Here is a 24,773-nt window from a genome sequence, read left to right on the forward strand (position 1 = left end):
TATGCTTGTAAAAATATTAACATCTATATGTTAAAATCTTATCAATTTGCTCTTTTAAATGAAAGTTTATCTGCATTCCTCATCAAATTTAGCTGACTTGATCGAAAAACTAACCTTAGGTTCGCTCTTATTCACAATTCAAGATGGCGAAAAACACCCATACTACCTTTAGAATCATAAGGATTAAACATATTTTTTTCTAGTGGTTTTTGGTGTGTAAATTGCATGGTCGCTAACTCAAAAACTTCCTCTCAAAGTACTTCAGACTTTTATTCAGTTAATGAGTTAATTGGCCAAGTTTACACATCAATTATCTCTAATAATTAATCCGCTCTGGTTTTCTGACTACAAACAAAAACTGCTTGTAAACATATTTTTTGATCAATGATTGAATTTAGTAGACTTGTTAATTATTGGTAACATTAATTACGTGGGAAACAAAAGGGCTAAGAAAATTTTTAAACAACATCATTGTCCTAAATTATTTATATCAAATTGAAATTTTTTATCATCATACTGGCTAACAAATTGGACCTCGGTAATTCAGAAGACTTAGTATAGATCCGCAAATCGGTCAAAACAATCATCAGATGAAGCCTTTAGTGAAGAGAATGCATCTAACACTTCAAATATTAGACTTTTGAAATTAGCAATTAAAATATATCAGAAGCATTTATCTCTCACAAAAAGGAATGAAAATAATGGAATTTTGTCAAATTATCCTAAAAGTGTGAGCAAATTATCACAAAACATCATTTTCGAATATGCTAATTTTGTGCAACTCTATAAAGAATCTTGGTGTTTTTGGAGATTGTTTCAATCCAATTTTTTTCCATGAATCAAAATAAATTATAAATTAAATCAATGAAACTTTATTGTAAAAAGCATGGGATATGTCTACAAAATAAACACCGAAAGGAAACTTGTCTGTTCCTAAATAAATGAGGGTAAAAAAACTGTCAAAATAGGTGAAATTTGGATACCATCATGTTAACTTAGTCGAATTGATGTGATTATCAGGTATATTGGAAGAAGAAAAATTACCCAATGAAGACAACTAAATTATTTTCATCTTTTTGTTCCAAGGTACACCACAACTTTTGTTGCTAAAACTGATTCTTGCGTTTCTCCCATGATCTGATTACTGGAATTTCTAATGACGTAAGCAAACTTCGTGTGTCAATATATCAACAACCTCACATTTACTCCCTTTAATGGGGTTTTTTTTCTTTATTCTTCAAATTGCTTGTTACAACTTGACTTCATTGTCCAAGCTTCAATAAAGTATCCCTGTGAAATACTTTCTGAGTATCCAGGAAAATACACAGAATATAATAAAATATTAACATTATTTTTTCCATATCAATCGTTTTCAATCGTTTTAACTTTATGAAAAATACATTTTGAGATACTGTTTTGTTCTCATTCATAAATCTTCGTAGCTCCTTTATAAACATAGCGTTACACATCTAAACAATTCAGTTTTTGCTCGGATACATAGTACGACTTGTACATACAAAAACCTATAATTGTCAAGAAATAATTAAAACCGTTATACCCATGATCTGATATTTTGTATCCAAACAATATATGTTTTGCTAATATCTTGTTTTGAAAATACATTTTTGCTAGAAGATAATGTACTTTCTCCCAAAAATCTTTCAAAAATGAACATGTAATAAAGAAATGCAAATACTCTTCTTCTTTTATTTTCCATTAAAATTTTAAATATTAAATCGTATACAAATGACATATGTGGTACGTATGTAATTTTAAATATCTTGTCCAAATGTTGATACCGATTGGCTTTGCATATTTTTTTATCTACTACAGTTTTATAGAGTATTTTATTGTTGATATTTTTTGTTTCAATTTGGGGTTTTTTTGCCATCTTAATTTAACCTTTCATATATTGATTATACTCTTAACGAAGTTTTCTTTTTTTTTAAACTTGCATCCATTCTTTTGGGATGCAGAATTTTAACATCTTAAACTCTGCAATCCAGTTTGTTTTTAACTTTCGTATAAATTTCCTTCACGACCCAATATGTCGTTAATATACCCCAATCCACTTTTAACCCAGTTCGGGAAAAACAAGCATTTGTTGCGATATTTAATAATTTATTTCCCCAAATAATCTGTTTTCTAATATTAGAAAAGTAATTAGAAAATGTTGCTAAACCTCCTCCTGTTTTATCCAACTTGAAATTACTTGTTAATAAAAATCGGGTATTTTTCAAAGTCCATCTATTGATTTAATATTATCTAAATTCATATTAAAGACAAGAAAGTTTTTACCAACTTGAAGATTGTTAAAATATTTGGTAGGAATAATCTTCCAATTCGGCAAATGGTTGATATTAATTTGGAGACCCAGCTTTCACTTAATGTTCACATATAGAAGGCGGGGTATTTATTCCGGGTTCGCCCCACATTAACTCTACCTAAAAGGAGGGATAATTTTTCCACTGCGGTTTAACCCGTTCCAATTATCTAAATCTAAGAAACCACATTAAGATATTATTAAGCAACGAAGCTTAATCAGCATTTTCTCAAAGAGAAAGGTTTGGCCTTGTTTTGGTAATGAGTGAATTAAAGATAATACAATATACGATGAATATATGTGAATGAGACACCTTAAACACAATAAAATGAAGAAAAACGTCTAGAATGCAATATTTATTCTTGACAAATAACACTAACAACCAGTCGATGTTTTGTGCAGATAGTTTATCAAAAGTCGTTTTTGTCCTTGTTCTTATCTTCGATCTAAAGTTGAATAAGATTTAATTATGCTTACACATAAGGTTCAAATTTGATAACCTTTTGTGACACGAAGATTTATTGACATTCCAATTATTAGTGAAGTGTAACAATGTCTACATCCTTGAAAGTCTGTTGTTTTCTCGCGCTTTTGGCTGTCGTCTGTAATGCAACCGACCAAACCCGTCAGCCTGGTGCTATTGGATCAGAAGTAGTGGATGCTGTTGTTAATCTTATAAAGGTGTCTTGTTTATGTGCCGACGACAAAAGATTCCTTGTCAGGTTGGCATATGTTCAATCGCATAACGGATATGATGCTAAAACATTTCGGGATGGTTATCATGGAGGAATTTGGCAGGTATGTAAATTTGAGATCCTCCGAATCTGCAAAACAAGTTTTATGCAGCAGTTCTATAGAGTATAATAGTCAAACATGTGTACAACTCAGTTTACACATACGTGTCTATAAACATGTTCACAAAATGAAGAAATGGTTTTAATCATGATGAATATTGTTTAGCTACCAATTCAAACAATCTACTGGTTTGGTCCCTAATTAAATATAAACATCCACGGCCATTCATGTCATAGATAACGTTAACGTATATTTTCATTTAAAGATTGATAAGAACATGTTTGACGAAACCCACAGCAATGCAGGGCGACTAACAAATGAATACAACATAATAAGAAACCAATTCGGGATAGATTGGAGTACAGTCACATGGTCTGATCTACGAAAGCCATTGTATTCTGGAATATCAGCAGCTCTTTATATAATACTTCATGGAGGAACTGAATGGCGAATAGAAGATCAAGCTCATTTTTACGAACTCCACTTTGTAAATAAAGCTGGGAACAATTTCACAAATGAAGCAAGCATTCTCGATCAAGGTATCAAATTCATTCATTCAATTGATAAGTTTGTTGCTCAAACAACTATTCATTTGCTATTTAGCTATTCAACACTGCGTTCAAGTTATTTCCCCGTAATAAAAGTGATTTTGTGATATCAAAATTGGGTTTAGAATTATTATCAGAAAACAGATTTGTTCCAATAGTTCAGATTGTGAGTTCAGAAATCCTGAATATATACATAAATACATTATGCGTAATCGATTCATGAAATTTTATCATCGGTATATTTCTAAAGACATTATATACATCCAATGCAGTCTAACCGCCTCGATGGTCTCGTAGAAGTCACAGGAGGTAATGGTTTTGACCACTGTCGAGTCAAACCAAACTTGAAGATGCGTATTTGATGCTTCTCCGGGTGGAATCATAATATTGTGACGGGTAGGGTGACACGTCTTCTTGTGGACGGTTAACTTGTGAACAAACTCATTAAAAATTCAGCGTTAAGTTCTAGACAAAGCAGTGTTAATAGTCACTTAAGCATGTTTCTTGCCTCTATCTGCTTTTAATTTGCCACTGGATTTAATATACACATACGATTTCACAAACACTTTATTTTATAGATGCATGTATTATGTATAAACTACTGATAATGTAAAATCGTATGGATTACAGAAAGAACACATTAAACAAGTAAATATTAGTTTGAATATTAAGGAATATTTTTTTATTGACAATCACAGTTGTGTTGTCTGTATTTATAGTAAATAATATGTTTTACAATGAAGAGCAGATATATCTATCCATAATTATATCTGCTAAGAGTTATACATGATCCTTTTTCATTTCAGGATGCTTTAAAAATGAAAAACTGGATTTGGTTTTTATCATTAATCGTTCTAACAGTCTATCAACTGACGACTTTGCACGTGCAAAAATCTTTGTAAGAAACGTTGTTAGTTCTTTTGACTTATCACCAAATAAGACCAGGGTAGCTGTGGTGTCTTATGCAAACCATGCTAAAACTGAGTTTTATCTCAATAGATATAATAATAAAGTCGACTTGGAAAACGCCATATCAGCAATACCGTTCGTTGGTGGTTCAACCGCTACCAGTGAAGCGATAGATCTGGCTACAAATATCATTTTCACTCCACTGATGAAATAGATACGAGGTATATTTGTCATGAAACACAATTATGTAAAGGTGAAAGATAAAGATTACTATAATTAAAGTAAACAGTAGTATACCGCTGTTCAAAAGTCATAAAAGAGGGACGAAAAATACCAAAGGGACAACTCAAACTAAAATAAACTGACAACGCCATGTCTAAAAATGAAAAAAAGACAAACAGACAAACAATAGTACACATGATACAACATAGAAAACAACACAAACCCCACCAAAAACTAGGGGTGCTCCGGAAGGGTAAGCAGATCCTGCTCCACATGTGTCACCCTTCGTGTTGATTATGTGATAACAAAGCCGGTAAATAGTCTAATTCGGTAGGTCACATTCATGAAAGGGAAGGGAATTGTAGTAACGACGTAAGGAACATATCCGATATCATTTGGAAATGGTTATTCCATAACGGTCAACCAACTAATGATGGCGTCCGTAAAATTTACGAAGGGATAATTTCAACTTCACCATTTGGAACTCTTGGTTTAATAGCTTCCTTGTAAGCAGGAACCCTCTATCAAGAAAATCATGATAGGAAATGCAAGCATGAGAATATCGTATCAATTGGGAGATATATACCCCGTATGCAGGTGTTGCTGGACTGTTTCTACTTAGAAATGGAAAGTTCACAATTGGAAAGCTGAAATCATCTCTTTTGTCGTAAAGTTTTGTTTTCAATTTACCCTCATTGTCAATTCCTAGAAGCAAGTTAACCGGTCGAACGATTGAGAAAAAACAAATCTAGGTTACAAACTTTAACACATCAACTATAAGAGGAAAACAATAAAACAATAGAAACACTGAAGTGCAACAAAAACACACACCATAAAGTACTTTATTTCAACTGAGGTAGCATTTCGCTTTCCTTCTATATTGTATCTTTAGATTTGTGATCTTTAGATATCAAAACTGTGGTATAATATGTTCTTGTATTTATATTGTAGTTATATGTCAATAATAAAATATCCCACAGACAACAAGAAGGGATTTATATGTTTTCATACGGTAATTTACCCCTGTATACACAACATAACGAGCCTTTCATCCTTTATCATCAGTTAAATTAGCTGTCAATAAAAAACATCCAAAAGACAGCACATTTCAATACACATACAATCACTTACGAAAAACATGATTAAGAATAGTCACAAGAACCTATAGTGGGATTTCAATAGTTTTTACCTGTTATGTTCTACAATGGCGTGAAATCCCATATGAATTAATCTATTTCATTACCTCAATGCTGTTATACGCTAGCTTTCTATACATATTAAGAAGTGTTGTCAAACATTAGAGTTTAGTCTGTTATCTTAGGCATGCAGCCGAAAGAGCTCATCGTGCAGGAATAACTGTATATTCAATAGGCGTTGGTAGCAATATAAATAAAGACACATTAAACAACATAGCATCAAAACCCGACTGTACTCATGTGTTTAGCGTATCTAGCTACTCTGAGATAAAAGCCATTAAAGAAAACTTCCAGAAGAGTGGTGCTTGTGGAGGTAAGACTATTATGGAAATATTCTTACTCTGTTTTAGTTGTTGAGTTCAATTTATCAAATAAGTGAGTAATTAAAGTGTGTGCATGGTTCTCTCTCATTTCAAAACATTGGATTTACATTTTCTTTGAAAATTCTTTGGAATAGAGTGGAAAATATGGAGATCTTTGAATGTTAAATAAATTGATATCTTTAACATTAAAAAATATATGGAGCAACACGGTGTACCATTTGTTGAGGGGAGGAACGGTATATGATATATAAGTTAAAAATCCTAACCGTGCAACGTCTCAATAAATTCAAACATTACACTGAATCTTATCTCCACATTTAGAGGCTTTTCAAGGGATTTTTTTTTATATCAAATTATCAGTGAATGCGCTCCTTACACAAACAATGAACTAACTGATTAAGGGAGAATGACTGAAATCTACACTATATTAATTTTCCGGTAACACTCACGATTGGTCGATCAATACGATTTCCCTTTGTCACAACTTACGAGCTCGATTCACGTTACAAGAATACTCTAATCTGTACCTGTATGATGTTCTTTTTACGATTTTGACATTTGACTGCGTTCGGATGGAAAAGCCGGTTGATGCACGAATAGCTGACTATTCAAAACTCCCTTCTTTTGAAGTTGATGCAATTTCATCAGTTTATGTTTTAACCTTGATTAGTATCTTATGGACTTATGAGATTTGAACAGCAATAATTTGCTCTTGCCTTAAATGTGCATTTGTCGAAAACGTCACTGTTCCAGCTCTTTTTTTATATATCTTAACGCGGTTAAATGAGAACATGCACATTTTACATACACAATTTCAGATGTGTGAGTGCAAGAAATAATCCTTTCGCACTCAGAAGACTAAATCTTTGAGATTACTTTCAGTAAGTTTCTAGCATTTGTTTTATGCGGTATCTATTAGTAAAGCTTAATTTTGTCTTTCTGTTTGCCGAAAAAAAAACTCAATATTATAATGCTGCTTAGCTGCTAAGTGCTTTTTACTTTACGATCTTCTGTGCAATTATACGTATCCAAATAATCGAGATGAACTGGAAAGATGTGATACTTAAAGTGTTTAACCCATCCTATTTTCACGTGCTAATACATAAACACCGTCAGTGATTGTTTTGGTTAAGTTCCCTTCCATCTCTTCCAAGATCTTTGGTGGTTTCTGTTCAATACATTATGGTCGAGACAATTTTGGCCTTGATATATGGTACAAATTTATTGTTAAACCATTTGATGAATTTTTGTTAGGGTTACTGTTTCCTTGGGGTATGCTCGCACATATTTTTTCAATTATATCATCTGTAATAATTGAACAACAATTACCAGGATTTTTTATCATTACAGATTTATCGTATTTAGAAAATTTATTTTGCTGCAATCTTGGTGAATGTCCTACATTAACTTATCATACAAAAGTAGAAGGAGTAACATTAGAGGTAAGGCACTTTAAAGATCGAGTATGGATAAATAAACATTTAAATAAGTATTATCGGTCCTTCCTTTTTAAAGTCCAATTTACAGGTTTTTGTAAGTGCAATCCATATATTGATGCAATGCAAAAACAATACACTAAACATCACTAAAACACTAACAGACAACTAAACGTTAAAAGTTGACACTGCAAAAAAAGAAACCCGACATTAAACAAGAAGTGTTTTCCTTTTAAACGCATCGATTTCATCGCCTTTTGTTGTTATATTCTGGTTTATATCTGAAAACGTGCTGTGTGCACTGAAATAGCTACATTACTTGTTCTCTAAAACACTTGATCGATGAGAACTAGAATATGTATCATCATGCAATAAATGATTCTTAGTAAGGTCGGTATTAAGATTGATTGGACCTTTTTATTACTCTACTCTGATAAGCTCATTGTGCATCTGCATATCATGCATTCATAACGTCAATACGCTTATCCAAGACTTCATAAGTTTGACTCTGAACTCTCACCAATGTCATAGTGTTTAACCAGACGTTCATGTCATAAGTTTGAACAAAACTTATTAAGTCCTCATTTGGGTTTCTCGAAAATCCAACAGAAACTATAGAATTTAGGGCACTATAGATGAAAGCCAGAGAAAAATACTACCTCTCATTGACCAATGAAATCAATAAGTATTCAATAAATAGAAAAGTGTATAATATTTAACGATATAACAGTCTCAGTTGACGTTACTAAGACATTCAAGCAATTTAAAACGTAAGTAACTTCGGTATTGAATTGATAAGTAACATATTTTCCAAAAGTCACTACTGATAAATGAAAAAAATACAATGAAAATAGGGTTCTTACTTTCTAATGCAAAGTTGACCTTAGATAAATTTAGCTATGTTTACAATGTATCTTTTAGACTTTTATCTCCTAACCTTTTGGAATATTTATGCATACATTTACTAGGCTGCCACATATTTGGGTTTTAGTGTTCCTGATGAAAATAAATTAAGAAAAGAGTTGTAGACATACGAAATAAGTCTAGCACTAAGTTGATACCACAACTTATGGAATGTTAGTCTCTGACAGTATTGCTGCTTCGGTAACAACATGATTTATAACATATTTTATATAAGAATAGCCTTAGATAATTTTATATCTAAACAAGAACCTAACCCTCAGCCAAGTTTAGCACAGGTAAATTTGGCAATTCTTTTTATGGTTTTTTTTCAAATTGCCTTTTAATGTTTCTAAATTTTTATACATTCTAGTTTTCAAATGTTTGGTTTGTGCATTCAGTGGGAGTTTAATCCAAACAAAGAGCTTTAGACGCAAAAGATTTACGATTTTTTCCCTCTGGAGTTTGATACTTTTGGTATTTTACTTTTTATCAAAGGAGTAGATCTAGTAAGACTCCTTTTTGGCCCCAAAATATAGCAGCTTTACAAAATTGTTAAAATGCAAACATTTAGTTATTTATTGAAAAGTAGAATGCTTCTGCTACATACATATGCCATATATGATATGGGCTGTTTTTGACAATATAATGCACATATATCGGGTATTAGCATCATTAAGTCATGCTAAATTACTGAAATCTTAACAATTTTAGCATTTTAGTTAAATTTTAGACGGTTTCCGTCTTAAATGAAAGTGGCCGCATTTGTGTTCATTCTTAATATTGAAATGTAAGTTGCATTTTTTGATACATAACATATATAAAGGTTGAGGATGAACACGGATGCGGCCACTTCATATTTAAGCTTGAATCGGGCATTTTTCATTACTAAATCAGTTAAAATCTTTCACACAAACTAATTGAATCAACTGAAATAGAAACAGAGAAAAGTGTCCAAAATCTTTTTTGTCCTGAAATTTGACAGGACCTACCCATTTGCAATTTATTTTTCATTCGAAAGATGTTTAACTTAGCCGTATTTGGCACAACTTTTTGGAATTTTGGATCCTCAATGCTCTTCAACTTCGTACTTGTTTGGCTTTATAAATATTTTGATTTGAGCGTCACTGATGAGTCATATGTAGACGAAACGCGCGTCTTGCGTACTAAATTATAATCCTGGTACATTTGATAACTATTTACACCACTGGGTCGATGCCACTGCTGGTGGACGTTTCATCCCCGAGGGTATCACCAGCCCAGTAGTCAACACTTCGGTGTTGACATGAATATCAATAATGTGGTCATTTTTATAAATTTCCTGTTTACAAAACTTTGAATTTTTCGAAAAACTAAGGATTTTCTTATCCCAGGCAAAGATTACCTTAGCCGTATTTGGCACAACTTTTTGGAATTTTGGATCCTCAATGCTCTTCAACTTCGTACTTGTTTGGCTTTATAAATATTTTGATTTGAGCGTCACTGATGAGTCTTATGTAAACGAAACGCGCGTCTGGCGTACTAAATTTTAATCCTGGTACCTTTGATAACTAATTAAATACGCGTTTATATTGCCTATATTGGTACCCGACCTCCACCGTTCCCTTAGTACCTAACAATCTGTTGGAAATATTAATTTTAATGTAATGCCACACGTGATCATGTTGTTTCACACAGGGACAAGTAGAGTTCCTACTAAAAAATGTAGATAACTCAGGTAAGCAGTTCCTGCTCCAGGTGATGAAAAAGTATAATGTAGAACCTATGCAAAATCAATCCGATTACAAGTCGCTTCCGGTTAAGTCAAAATCGAGAAATCGAGAACGGGATTGTAGTTCCTACATTCGAACATCTCCTAAGTCCTATGCGACAGAATTATCCTGTAACAGTCGACCAAACAATGATGGCGTATGTTAAACATTCAAAGGGCTGAAACTTTCCTACTTTGATCCCTTGATGCAAAAAGCGTTCATGTTAGCTGTGACGACCTTTATAAAAAAAATCTTGAAAGGTAATTAACTCAGGCAAATTAATAACGTTAAAAGTTAATTATAGTCCCAGTTATATACTTCTAATAATTATCATTTTTGTTTGAGTGTTGTGCTATAATAATGTTTCGCATTACAGATCAACGTCACTTGTGGACTTGTCAATATATACACTGCCTTAAACAACCCGTATCCAACCCAATCGTTTTACGAACAAACTACTACTGTATCCTCTGAAACCCCAGGTGTGATGTTTGTAAATACCTCCACTGAACATTTACTGTACATTAACATAGTAGATGCTCTAAAAAGTTCTGGCGGAAGTGGAAGTTGTGAGTTTGTATGAATCCAAAGGATGGAGACCATCAAAGTCATAGTAAGTTACTTGCTGCTTCGAAATTCATTGTATTGAGGTGACTTTCAGACATTATATTTATTATTATATGACAATAGAGACAATGCCACACACATTTTTATACGGTACCAGCTTTGTGTGTATATGTTTCGTCATTTAATGCATTTTTTAGCAAAATTGTCTATATTTTTGGCGGCCTATAATTTTAGTTAGCAAAAGTCTAAGTATTTGGATAGATCCATGACGCTTGCATATAAACACACTAATCAAAGATATCAGGTTAATAATATGATACGCAAAATGTGCAGTTGGTTTCGTCTATGTATAGAATAATTAGCGACACTCGAATTAAACAGCTGGCAGTTAAATATGACAAAACACCAGTTCTAATTCTACGTCGGAGGAATACGAACATATTCGACGGGATAAGAGACACAGTTGGGTCCTGCATTAAAGAAGACGCTTTGTTGATATGTTCATATCAAGTATTTCGACACTTAGAAGACAAGCTGGACTAGTTTTCTTGTGTTTTTTTATATCTAATTTTGATTGATAACACGCCTGAGTGTATTCTCATTAATTATTAATTAGCTATATTTTTACAGATATAAAATGTTATCAGAATGGAGTCAAAAGTCCTTGTCCAGACAATTGTGAAGGTAGAAAATATTTTTCAAGTCTTAAATAAAAAAAAATCTTATCTTTACATAGAACAAGAAGCTTTGAATTAAGTACATTTTTCTTTTATTATGTTCACAATAAATAGATAGAAGTTTCAAGGTTTTGGAATATTCACCTGAATGTAATATAACAGCTCTCATAATAAAAGTTATTTAAATAGGTTATACGAAGTCAGTAAGGGTCAGCATGTATGCTTTTGATTTAACTAATTTCAAAATTTAATCGGTATATGCCTTTAGCGGTTCTGTTATTCAATTCAGTATTATACAACTTAAAACAATTTATTTGGTTCTATTTTCAGAGAAGTGGAACCTTTTCCCAGACGTATGTACCGTAGAGAACTTAAAAAACGGCCATACAAAATTTGAGCATCCATTTTCGAAACTGAAATATTTAATGTGCGACCAAAAACTGCAAAAGTATGTTGTGCATTGTCCACAAAACCAGTCTTATTACCAAGAGTGCAAACAGTGCTGTGGAGAAGGATCTAGTTGCCAAAATTTAACTGTACCACTAACTGGGTTGGTAAATCCTTGTTCTTTGGAGAACATATTGAATGATCATTTTTTCTTTACATACCCGACCGATGTTACAAAATTTATTCACTGCGATGTCTGGGGAAAAGCCTGGATTATGAGCTGTCCCCATGATGAAGAATGGGATCAGCACGAGTTAACGTGTGTAACGTGTGGCTTTCAGCTAATCTCTAAAAATCCTTGTAGAACATATAAAGTAGACGATCCTCTTTTTTACCCTTATGATTGCGATTCACAAAAGTACATTCAATGTGATCTTTGGCACCAATCTTTCCTAATGACATGTCAGTTAAATTTCGTCTTTAGTCCAATTGTAAGAAAGTGCGTTCCAAGGAATTCATATACACCGCCTACGCATGACCCAATGATGGTGTGCCCAGACATACATGCTCATCCAACATCCCAAAAGCCGATTGCAATCATACCCGGAAATGGAGGTGCAACTGGAACTACCTACACAACATACACCTTTTGTGCACATTGCAAAGCGATGGTAGCACCATGTACATCCAACCACCTTATTGCAGGAGAGTTCCTGTTTCCGGTAACTGGCAATCGTCATCAGTACATTCAGTGTGATTTGTCTGGATACCAATACTTAAAATCATGTCCAGCTAATAGTTACTACTTTGATGGGGCTACCAACACTTGTGTCGATGGCCCCTTTCAGGTTGACAATTCTTTTGGAAAATAATGATTCAGTCGGCTCTGTTATGTAACATCCTCCATTGTTCTCATGGTACAAATTAGCCGAATATAAAAGCCAAAATCGATTCCAAATAAATTGTTAAAAAAGAATTGTGTGTAATTAATTATCCCAATTTCTCGTTCCAGTAATAAGAATTTCCAGCTGTAGTTGCAGATTGCACATATAATTCATATATATGATCCATTCCTAGATTGAAAAAAAAAATACATTGTGATATGAAGATGTAAGGTAAAACTTATAACATGACAAAAGAAAAACAGCTTCAACAACCCACACACTTGTAGAAATTTATGCAACAATACTGATAAAAAGAATGAAAGCTTATCATACTATAACTGATGAGCGTCTACCTACCCTCATTGTCAAGTTCTAGATAGGCCAAGATATGAGACAGATACATATGGTAACTGAAACTGTGAACCTTTTTGTAAATTTCATTTCCATGGGGTATGTCTTCAAAGTAATCTTCAAACATGGAAATGCTTTTTGAGGAGACATGTTCTTCTCCTTAGCGAACCTGAAGTGAAAGGATAACGCGAGCTTCTTTTCATTTTCTGAAAAAGCCCATATATGAAGTCAGTCTGGTATTAATATAAAAAATTATGGTATGACACTATATTGCATTCAAATTGACGATAAACCACTATTGATCTGCTAGGCCAGGTGAGCAGAAAATAAAATAACAAAAATACTGAACTCAGAGGAAAATTGAAAACGGCCGTCCCTAAGCAAATGGCAAAATCAAAAGCATAAACACGTCAAACGAATGGATAACAATTGTCATATTTCTGACTTTGAACATCGTCTTTTTGAAGTAGATAAAGGTGGATTACACCTGGTTTTATAGGTAAGAACCAAGCTACGTCAAATGATAATTACCAATAATAGACTAAACAGGTATTATTAATATTTACAAAGACAAATAAAAGAGTAATTTAACACATTATTAAGATAAAAAAACCAACGGCAGTACCTAGACTATATACTTCAAGACGTTCGTTTAATAATTTTGAAGTTGATACGGAATATTCATCTACCAGGTCTTGGTATCTTCCGACGAACTATTGTAGAAAAAGGACGAGACGTTCTTTAACACACCCTTGGTTCTTTTAATTTCTTCCCAGACACTGGTACCGTTTACAAAAGTCTGAGAAGCAGCTGCAAGCTCTTGAATACCGATGAGTTTGTAACTGTATATCCCATATGCAGGTAAAGTTTAAATTTCGAATTTTGGGTCCTCAATGCTCTTCAGCTTTGTAATAGTTTAGCTTTCTAAACATTTTTATCTGAGTGATAGTGTATGTAGATGAAACGCGCGTCTGGCGTATTAAATTAGAAGCCTGGTACATTTGATAACTATTTACACCACTGGGTCGATGCCACTGCTGGTGGACGTTTGGTCCCCGAGAGTATCACCAGCCCAGTAGTCAGCTCTTCGGCGTTGACATGAATATCAATTATATGGTCATTTTTATAAATTTACTGTTTGCAAAAGTATGAATTATTCGAAATACGAAAAGGTCTACAAAGAGGGGCGAATAGTTCTTTACCAAAAGAATGCCGACAATTTGTTGAAAACTTTAACTCCAAATTCAACAAATATATTGTCAATAAGAAATTTCAGAAACAAACATTATAACAGTAGTTGTCAAGACCAAATATGTAAAATTTAATGTTTTTTGGATACCGCAAAATAATTACAATAATTACATTCTTAGTAAATATGCTTTATAATTATATGAAACCCTGATAACCGGCCACATTAGTGTAAAAACAGTTGCTTTGCGATACCTGTTGATAGTGTTGTTTAATAATTCAATAGAAGCGTTTATAAAATTCCCTTCGGAAAGCTTTCAGTGGTTTCGATACTTTTTTAGGTATACTATTCCAGGATAATTGAATGTATAGTATCAGTACGATGAAAAGTTTGGATTATTTTTTTACCGTCCAGTGTCAAATTGAAGGCATTATCAGGACGAAAACATGTCAATGAGAAAATGACCCCTTTCTTCCCAACGCGCTTATCCGTATTGCTAACTAGTTAGTTCACAAGGTAATGGACAGCAAGTAGACATTTTATCCTACCCAAACATATTATTCTGATTTGCAGCCGACCAGTCTTTGCTCTTAATTTCTAAATTTAAAGCAAGGATGCTAGAGATGAAACGAATGAGTTAAGACTTTGAGGCGTTTGCTATAAATTCGTATTCAAAAACTTCATAGGTCAATGCATGCTACATATATTTTTGAAGATCAAAACGTTGCTGTTCACCTATCCCCAAGAAAAACATGATTGTGCACCCGCAGAAAAAACCTCAAGTAACACCGCTGGTGTGGGTAAATCACATTAGATTAATTACTTTTTTTTTAGAAAACAGGTATTGAAAATTCAATTGGAAACTTAATTAGCATAAACCCCAACTGCTTTTACAAAAGATGAAACCCTGAATTCATACATGCGTTTTTTCCGTTGTCTATATAACGGAATTATATGCGACTGTCATACAAGTGAGATGTCAAGCTAGCTATAAAACTAGGATCAATCCTCCATTTTCTACAGATGGAAATATCTGTATCAAGTCATGAATATGACAATTGTTATACATTTGTTTGATTTGTTTGATTTGTTTGAGCTTTTGATTTTGCCATTTGATTTGGGACTTTCTATTTTGAACTTCGTCGGAGTTCAGTATTTTTGTGAATTTACTTTTTACACTTGTTTCAATTGACAATACTGTTCTAAAACATTTGAGAAATAAGTTTGACCAAACCTGCAACTTATAGTACTTGGATAGCTTGTTATTTTACAGGCAACTTAACTCATAGAATAGCTATAGTGCTCTGTTCAAATTCAATTCATTCGCTTCACATTTTTGTCGTTTAAAAGGGGTCTTTGGTCCTTATGCTTTATAATGGCTTTGAGTGTTGTATTTGTCGAATTTTCAAAATCAGTTTTGTCTTCAATATGTAACTATCTTGTTACTATGGGTGTTTAAAAAAGTGGGTTAATACTGTTAACCTCTGTCTGTCCGTCCATCCGTCCATCCATGTGCCTATCCATCCGTCCGCCCGTCCGTCTGTCCACCCCATACATATCTAACGTCACATTTTTACTCCGGAACGATATAACAAGGTTTCTTAAAAATGGATTTCAATGTTTTTATAAGTCCGATATACCGTGCGATGCGTTTTCAGATTCATCACTCAACAGCTTCTTGTTTATCGAACACTTGCGTCATTTTACACATGACATCCAAGTTGAAAATGTTCGTCTTATTTTTTCCGGAACTGCATTACAAGGATTTCTGAAATTTGGTTTCAGGGTTAATATAAGTCAGCTATACTGTGTAATGTTTTTTTTCATATTCATCACCCAACAACTTCCAGCTTACCGTCAAGAATTTGGGCATCATTGAGCAGAAGCACACAAGTTCATTTGTGAACTGTTTATGGACTGCTGTCTGTATTTTGTTTATGAAATTTTCTGACTCTCGTCATCTAATTGGTTTTTATTGCACCTCCGGGTTCTCCCCTTTAAACAAATATGTTGTATTTTGTTTTGAAATTCAATGGCCAACTGGTTTATCAAAAATATTATTGTTTTCTTTCATGTTCATGTATAACATGTGTAAGCATGTCATTATACGATAAACATTGTTATGCGCAATATGTTACACCAACTTTAGAATTTTGGTGTACATGTTATATAAGTTATTTCCCACTTGAATATTTTGACTGAATAAAAAACGTGTTCAAATATCATTCACTTAAATAAACCTGGTCAATTGAAAATGTGAAAAGTTGGGATTTTGATACCTTGTGAAGTTTATTACATACATATACAGATTAGATCCTTTGTCAAGGTTTGGATAATTCTCTATGGTACTTCTTTTGTTTTCCCTGAATTCGCGGCAACAAAAGTGTTTAAAAAATGCAGTCGTATTAAAAAATAAACAGTCATATAAGTTAATAAAAAGTTAACTTAGAATAAATGGACCGTACATTTTATATCGTATGGTTTATTTTTAGTTTGAGAAATACAAGGAATAAAAAACTAAAGTTGAACAACAAATTTTTTTCATATAAATGTAGGGAAAGTTGTTCATATAAATATTTAGAAAGTTTCACCACATATTATATAACGTATCTATAACAGATTACTGATAATATGCTGTGATAATTTGTAGGAATATATTGTAAATTCGGGCTTATGTCTTAGAGTATATGTTTTTAAGTACTAAGATAAGTATTGAAATGAAATTTTCTTCCTTTTTGCTTCTATTTCAAATATGATTGTTTTCTTGCATGTGTAATATGATGTAAGCATGTCATTATGCAATATGCATTGTTCGCGCAATATGTTACATCAACATGAGATGACGAATTTGTAATACATGATATGTAAATAGTTTCACACCTGAATATTTTTATTCAGTAAAAGACGTGTTGAAATAAGTTCATTTAAGTAAATCTGGTCAGGTGAAAATGTGGAAAGCTGGAATTTTGATACTTTGTATAATTTATTACACACATGTAAGTTTCAAAAGTACAAATATAAGTATTGAAATGAAAGGTTCTTCCTTTTTCTTGTATACATTTACTGTAAAATATGTTTGCAGATACTTTTCACAGACTTGGTACAAAATAAAACCGGTTTGAATGTTTAGGTTTGTAAACATGCATAGACAAAAGATCGAGGTATCAGTTAGTTTCCAATATATAAACAAAATTGATGTGACGGTATGGTAAGTAACATTATCGTCCTTCTCGACAGACATTACCGGATCTGGAAGTTACGTCTATCGCAAATACGAAATTTCAGTCCTGGTATCTATGATGAGTTTAATTACACCATCCATTGGCCACTATACATTATGTAGTACTAGAACTGTATTATAACCCTCGATAAAGCCGACGAAGAAAGTCATTACACGACCAACGAAAGCTATATTTTTGTATAACCTAGTCGATCGAGAGGTCTAGTGCGCTAGAAACAGAGTAGGCGGTGTTGCTATGATGTCTCAAAAGCATGGAAAAAAAACAAAAAATACTAAACGCTAATTTGCAGATCAAACATCTACATAAGACTAAAATTGAGAATGGAAATTGGGAATGTGCCAAAGAGACAACAACCCGACCATAGAAAAAAACAACAGCAGAAGGACACCAACAGGTCTTCTATGTAGCGAGAAATTCCCGCACCCGGAGGCGTCTTGCAGCTGGCCCCTAAACAAATATATACTAGTTCAGTTATAATGAACGCCATACTAATTTCCAAATTGTACACAAGAAACTAAAATTAAAATAATATAAGACTAACAAAGGCCAGAGGCTCTTGACTTGGGACAGGCGCAAAAATGCGGCGGGGTTAAACATGTTTGTGAGATCTCAACCCTCCCCCTATACCTCTAGCCAATGTAGAAAAGTAAACGCATAACAATACGCTAGCTTGTTCCAAGTTAGGAATATTCCAATTGTTCTCCCAATGCTTTTGATGTATTTGAGCTTTGACTTTGCCATTTGATAAGGAACTGTCTGATTTGAAACTTCCTTGGGGCTCGTTATTTGTGTTATTTTCCTTCTTTTTGTCAATAATTATGCATTTGTTAAATAAGTTATTATGATTATTCATTATCTTAAATCCTAATAACATTGATGACATAAACGTAATGACGGTAATATACTTTTTACACATCTTCAATTTACTATTTTGTAAATAACACAAAACAAAAATGTACAAAGATTTTAAACGAAGATCTGTTTAAATTGACAAAACATTCAACCATGCATGTATTTCAAACAAGTTGATAAATTATTTTATTGTTATTATATTGACTAAAAAAATAAGTATCTATATAATCACCGCTTTTTATCGAAAAATAGTGTTTTCTCTCATTTACTTTACTTCTTGCGGAGTTTCAATTGGTAAAGTAGTAATATTAGTACTATTAGTAACCATTAAGATCTGGCCATTGTTAGTCTTGTTTATTTAGGGGCCAGCTGAGGTCCACCTCCGGCTTCTGGATTTTCTCGCTGCATTAAAGACCCATTGGTGACCCCATTCTCAATTTTACACATTAACATAACTCATGGAAATAATATTGTTTACCAAAAACATGCTTTTGATGAAATGACACACATTTAATTCGTTCGAAGTGCTCTTTGGAATCCTTTGCAGGAGCAACTGTGAAACCCAAACGTCCCATAGCCAATGATTTGAAAATACGTAGACACGACAGAGGCTATATGATGGAAATGAAAAAAGAAAAAATAGCCAAATTTATCTTTAGTCATATTTTCCTGATGAAGATGGTTTATGAATAACTTCTGCATTTATTATCGTGGATCCTTTAGATCACTATGCTATCGTACCGAATCACTTATTACTGAGCTGATGACAACCCTGGGCTTAAGGTTTACCAGCAGTAGTTTACACCTAGTTCTAGTGAATGAAAATATAACTTTATAACTTCATCCGTCCACAGCACATGAAGCTCATCAAAGATACCTTTTTTTTTTACTTAATTTTTACTTCATTAGGTGCGCACGAACATAAACCTGTCAATATATATAACAATCGTTGCAGTTTTATCAGTAAAATCATATACATGTAATGGGTTGTTGTTTGGATTATTTTTTTCTCCACCTTAATTATCGGGAAAAGGGAGAAATTGATATTTTCAAGTCATAAGAGAAATAAAAAGGGACACTACAGAAACTATTTTTTTTATATATTTAGATGCGCAGCCGTTCAGGTCATTAAATCAACACCAGTTTTTTTATCCATATGTTTTTAAAATTGTCATTATCCTTTCGTCATGTTTTCATATCTGAAGAGATCTTCATTCTGCTAAAAAAAAAAACAACACTTAAAAGATTCATTGGTTTGATTTTATAATTTTAATAGGGTGCACCTAGATCACGTAGATGTCCAGTTTGTTTCAATGGGAAGACTGCTTCAGGTTGTCCCGTGTGTTTCCACTACTGGAACCAGTGTAACGGAGATAAGGATTGTACGCAAGGTAGTTTTGTGTTGTATCTGGCTATAAATAATTTACATAACTGATGCTGATACAAACTTTTGAATTTTGTTTGTATTTAATATGAATTTTAAACTAACATGAAAAGAACACGACTCTTTTCACAAAAAATATAATAGCTAAAGTAACTCATAAGTTATACACATTTAACTTCCTATTAATTTTAATCGTACGATATTTTTGTGAAAAGACCTGTTTTAGTTATTTTTCTTTTGAATCATTTAAAAACCATTATAAAATGCAATTTGAAGTCTTAGCCTGTTTTTGGATTCGAATCATCGTTTACATGACGGGTGACACACGGGAGCAGGATCTGCTTACCCTTCCGGAGCAACTGAGATCACCCCTAGTTTTTTGTTGGGTTCGTGTTGCTTATTCTTTAGTTTTCTTTGTTGTGTCATGTGTTCTGTTGTTTGTCTGTTTGTCTTCTTTCATTTTTAGCCAGGCGTTGTCAGTTTATTTTCGATTAATGAGTTTGACTGTCCCCCTGGTATCTTTCGTCCCTCTTTTACAGACTTGCAAGATTTCAAAATCATTCAATTGATGAACCAAATATTATTTCTTTACAGGAAAATTGTGTTGTCTTAATCCAAACTGTGGTAGAGAGTGCGTAGATCCAGGTATGTTACTTTGTGTCCGCATTAAATATTTATATGAAATGGGTAGATTCTTGAAACACTGAACAATTATTTGCCTTTTAGGAATGGGCTCTCTTCAGGTTCATTTTTTTATGTAATTGAAATTCAAGAAAGAGTTGCTCTTCCGTTGATTATGTCACTCTTGAAATTATCTTAGTAGTAGACGTTTCAAATAGATCTAGAAATTTTATTTAAGACTTGCTTCGATTTGAAAATAACCTATTAAGTATAATGTACGTTTGAAGAATAAATTATTTGTCAAAACACTATGGAAAAAAAATGTTCTGTAATTTTCAAAAGAAATTGAAAACAGTACAACATCAAGTGTGTATCTGTTCAATAGAAATTTGATCTTTACTTAATTACGTGAACAATTTTAAGTATAATCCAAAAAAAAAAACCATAACGACTTTAAACATGTTACTTTAACACAATTTCTGCAATATAACATATTCAGAACCGGCCAGGGAGGCCCTTTTTAAATTTTTGTAACCACTCAGATCTTAAATATCTCATACAATTATCAAAACCACAAGATGTAGGTACACAATGGCTATTCTCATTTAAAAAAAAAATGCACATCCGAGGCATAGAAAAATAAACGATGTCTTTGTTAATACTAATAGCCTTAATTTCTTATTTGAACATGAAATTAAAGAAACTTGTAAAAAATTGTTCCATCTTTTCCAAGAAAGTGTTTGAAATTTTCTTCAACATAATGCCATTTCAAATCTATATACTTTTAAATATATAAGTTCTTTGGGATTAAGCACATGCACTATCCAATATTGGTATAATCGTTTTGTTTATTTTTTCCAGATAATTCTAATAAAAGAGGAAGATGATCAAGAATAATTTGAAGATCCTGTGCTCGTTTTATTTTTAACGTTGTTGAAAACTTTAAGGGGCTACAAAATTCAATAATTACTACATTTTTTTTATATAACTGAACCTGATGAGTTGTATGTTTCAAAAACAGAAAAAGAAATAAGCGGACAATATTTTAACAGACTTTTTGCAAATTCTGCTCGACATTTAAACTGAACGTGCAACAATATAAAAATATATGAAATAATTATGATAATTTTCATGTCTATATGTATTTTTTCTTGATCATTTATTTTAAATATTTCTGCCTGCTCTTCTGTAGTAAATATACCTAGAACTATATACAATTTTAAACACATATGCACATTAAGCTGAGGAGATAAGCTCTTTTCAACAGATTTTTATAGTTTGTTTATACCACATCTTATTTTGATCTAATTTCTCAAGTCATGCAATACATAACTTTATCGAAATATTGTTATTTAAGATCATAAACTGTGATGATTTCTAAATATAAATTATATTCACTACTGAAAAAAGAGAGGCGAAAGCTATCACAGAAAAATAGACAAACAATAAATTACTAAAGACTATGCAACATCAACCTTACCCAAACTGTGGAAGATCTTAGAAAGGAACCTTTCTTAAAACTGTCTCGTAATATACGTACCTTTTGAAATTGTTATTCCTGTATTCCTGTCACATAATGCTTTTAGGAGGATTTTTTAACTTTGTCTTATATACAGGAGGTTTGGCTTACCATGAAACCAGGTTCCACCTTCATTTCTTTTCTTTTTCTTAAATCTCCTGTACCAAGTCAGGAATATGGCAGTTGTTATCAAATAGTTCGTTAAGTTGTATGTTTTCGTTTGTTTTTGTGTCACTTCAGTGTTGCTGTTGTTCCGTTGTTTTCCTCTAATAGTTGATGTGTGTCCCTTGGTTTTGGTTTGTGATCCGGATTTGTTTCATTTAAATGGATTTATGACTACTAATATTAAATAGCGGAATACTACTTTTGCCTTAATTTATAATAGAATTTATTATAGGAAATTGATGTATCAATGACAAATAACACTTGAGACCTCCAATCACTCAACTTATCATAAACACTTCCCATGCCTCCAAAGTAATTCCTTGCCTTAGAAAAAAATATTTTCGAGTTTCTTAAAAGCAAGCTATAATATCAAATTCTAATGCATTTTTGTAAAAGAGGGGCGAAAGATAAAAATGGGACAGTCATACTCATAGATCGATCGAAAAAAACTGACAACGCGATGGCTAAAAAGGAATAGAGTCAACTGTAGAACTAGCTTTTGAGATTGGAAAAACTTTAAATGCAAGTCATAGAGGCATGAAAAAATCATTTTTGCAAATTTGGGGAAATATTATTTCAAGAGATATAAAGGACTTGTAATCAAAAATATGAAATGTAAAAGTACTCAAAGAATAAGCAGCAATTTTAGTAATAGAAAAAGTTAATAAATTATCAACACTACAAGGAAAACAAATCAGAAAGGCAAACAAAATTACAGTCGACTCTCGTTTTCTACAAGTCAGCCGATCCAGAGAAATATTCCGAGATAGGCGTAGTGCAATTCAAAAGAAAACAAGAAGTTTGACAGACAAGGGACACATTTCTTGCTTAGCTTTGCAAGGCTAAGATAACTTTATATGAATATGGATAGGGGATCGATATTCTAGTCTCAGATCGATTTATTTGAATATTATGGTGTTTTAATTCTATAATAACATTTTATGTTCACGTTTCTCATTTATTTCTTTGTACAGTAACAATTTACTCTGTGGTTTCCATCCGAAAGAGTAATTTCAAATCGATCTTAGCGTTCTTCAAAGAGCACAAACTTTTTCATTCTCGACTACAAAAAAAAACTTTTCAGATTTTTATTATCTTAATCTTTTTCTGCAAGAGAAAAAGAAATTAAGAGGCCGATCGAATAGTTTTGAGTTGATCAGCAATGGAAATCTCACTTCCTTCTCTATTCACAACCAGGCTCATTTGTGAATATATGTATGATTACGGTTAATTGTTTTCAAAGCAGTTTAAATATTTTTACATAAACTATTAAAGTGTATTACTAATTATTTATGATGTTGATATAAGATAATTCTAGGTATACCCTCGTAGGAAAAGAATGTCATAGTGATCATTGACCGGAGATTCACTTCACGTGTATTATCAGATAACAAGTCTTAGTGGGGTTGACAGCCGAGAAATCGGCATACAACGTAATTTCGCGATCGGCTGCTATTTTTCAAAAATACGAGTCAAGTACCTGGTGTGATATTAGGTATATATAAAATAAAAAAAATCTGAGACAAGTGCCTGTAATCAGTGAATGGGAATTTGTTGTCGAAATGCGCAATTAGTGCATTTGAATAGGTACAGTTTATATATAGGTTATTACTTCCTCTGACTCGATACCACAGCTGGTAGACTATTAGTCTCCGATGATACCACCAGCCTAATGGCCAGTACTTTGGTATTGGTATAAAAATACGGACATTGTTTGATTAAAATTTGCTGCAAAAATCTAATTTTGAATCTAAAATTTAGGATTACACATTCATGCGAAGTTCTGATTTCTTGTCCGAATTAGGCTATGCTTCTATGTTTTATCTTCTTTTCAATATTTGTATTACACTTTGGTTATTCAAATATTTTGGCCTCAAACATCACTGATGAGACATAAGCTCTCGAAATGCTGTTTATTTTAACAACCCATCCAGCCCATATGATCTAATAACACTACTGAACGTCTGCCTTTGTCGTTGACTTTTCAAAAATATTGTTTTCTGAAACCACTGGGTCGATTATTAAATAATGCCACAATAGAATTTATGTAATATACATAAATTCGGTTATTCTAGTGGAAAGTTTTCATCTCAGCCGTTGCAGTGCTTTCCTTTATAAATTCATATGAAGTCGATAAGATGTATAGTGGTGACGTCAATTTGACGTTAGCGTTCTTTTTTACTTTGAGCTGCAAGTGAACAGACGTGTATAATTACAGAGAGAAGTATTTTGAAAATATCAAGTTGAATTACTATAGTGGATATTAAAGTTGGTATTTTATGTATGTATAATAGGCAAAGAGATATATGGATAATACAAAAAATTGTTTTAATAAAAAAAAAAATTGTAAAATAGTTAGAAATTGGTGAATTTCGAAACGGCGTGGCCGCCACGTGATGCCGAATATACAATAAAAGAAAAATTATTTAATCACAATACGACTTAAGTTAAAGAAATGATATTTTTGTTGTGACTTTATATTTGGTGAATAATTCACCCAGTGATTCTGCTGCGGAAGTAATTACTTCGTAG

At 32.6% G+C, this 24,773-nt stretch overlaps 3 long non-coding RNA genes across 4 annotated transcripts; all 3 read left to right on the forward strand.

Moving 5' to 3' along the window:
* The first annotated feature begins 2,808 nt into the window (after positions 1–2,808).
* Positions 2,809–4,771, forward strand: LOC143062885 (uncharacterized). Of its 2 annotated transcripts, none has more exons than XR_012974876.1 (3): positions 2,809–3,121; positions 3,384–3,657; positions 4,473–4,771. It is a non-coding gene; the product is annotated as an uncharacterized LOC143062885 (long non-coding RNA). The 2 variants fall into 2 exon arrangements; XR_012974877.1 differs by lacking the exon at positions 4,473–4,771 and adding an exon at positions 4,245–4,305.
* Positions 4,772–4,778: 7 nt separating this feature from the next.
* Positions 4,779–13,010, forward strand: LOC143062886 (uncharacterized). Its single transcript, XR_012974878.1, has 6 exons — positions 4,779–4,796; positions 6,119–6,306; positions 7,667–7,758; positions 10,780–11,016; positions 11,601–11,654; positions 11,978–13,010. It is a non-coding gene; the product is annotated as an uncharacterized LOC143062886 (long non-coding RNA).
* A 6,872-nt stretch (positions 13,011–19,882) lies between these two features.
* Positions 19,883–21,692, forward strand: LOC143062887 (uncharacterized). Its single transcript, XR_012974879.1, has 3 exons — positions 19,883–19,943; positions 20,531–20,581; positions 21,419–21,692. It is a non-coding gene; the product is annotated as an uncharacterized LOC143062887 (long non-coding RNA).
* Positions 21,693–24,773: the final 3,081 nt, after the last annotated feature.

This window comes from Mytilus galloprovincialis, chromosome 2 (assembly GCF_965363235.1).
Source record: "Mytilus galloprovincialis chromosome 2, xbMytGall1.hap1.1, whole genome shotgun sequence".
NCBI lineage: Eukaryota > Metazoa > Mollusca > Bivalvia > Mytilida > Mytilidae > Mytilus > Mytilus galloprovincialis.